Source organism: Penaeus monodon, chromosome 30 (assembly GCF_015228065.2).
Source record: "Penaeus monodon isolate SGIC_2016 chromosome 30, NSTDA_Pmon_1, whole genome shotgun sequence".
NCBI lineage: Eukaryota > Metazoa > Arthropoda > Malacostraca > Decapoda > Penaeidae > Penaeus > Penaeus monodon.
The window spans coordinates 11522075-11522460 of NC_051415.1; positions in this window are offsets into that span (position 1 = coordinate 11522075).

Genomic DNA, 386 nt, shown 5'->3' on the forward strand with positions numbered 1-386 from the left:
GTCTCAATTAAGGTCAGTCGTTTTAAAACGACAGGAATGAAATTTGAATCCATAACTTTAAAATTCCTCGCTAATCACCGAAAGCTGTGGCGTGTCGCGTTGTGGAAATTGGTTAATCGAGCACAAGCAACTGCAAATGTGCTTTGAAATGAACAATAAAAAACATGATCTGCCTATCTAACGTAAGTACTCTAACCGAAACATGAACTTACTTACCGGAATGACGATAAGTGGAATGCTAAAAACGTCGTTTGACAAATTTCATGAATCATAAACAGGCAATAAACCAGGTACTACACACTTGCAAATCAATTTTCAACCCTACAATTTTAGTACGGATGAAAAGGAGGACGAGATACGTTGAAACATGAAATACCTATCAACCT